The following is a 332-nucleotide window of genomic DNA, read 5'->3' as shown; positions in this document are numbered from 1 at the left end:
AAGCAACAGAAAGTTTATAATTTTGCTGACCTAAAAGCAAAAAGAATTAAAAAATAAACCAAAAAACAAAATAAAATAAATAATACAGAAAACAAAACAAAAAAACTGGAAAAAAATGAAAATAGCAACAATAAGTATTTTGTTGTAAGTAGAAACAAAATAAAATAAATAAAGCAACAAAAAAACAAAAAAACAAAAAAAGTGTTTTCAAATTTGAAAACTAATGGCACTAACAGAAAGTTTATAATTTTTCTAAAACTAAAAGCAAAAAGAATTAAAAAATAAAGCAAAAAACAAAAGAAAATAAATAATGCAGAAAACAAAACAAAAAA

Source organism: Triticum aestivum, chromosome 1A (genome assembly GCF_018294505.1).
Source record: "Triticum aestivum cultivar Chinese Spring chromosome 1A, IWGSC CS RefSeq v2.1, whole genome shotgun sequence".
NCBI lineage: Eukaryota > Viridiplantae > Streptophyta > Magnoliopsida > Poales > Poaceae > Triticum > Triticum aestivum.
This window is presented reverse-complemented; position numbering follows the sequence as displayed.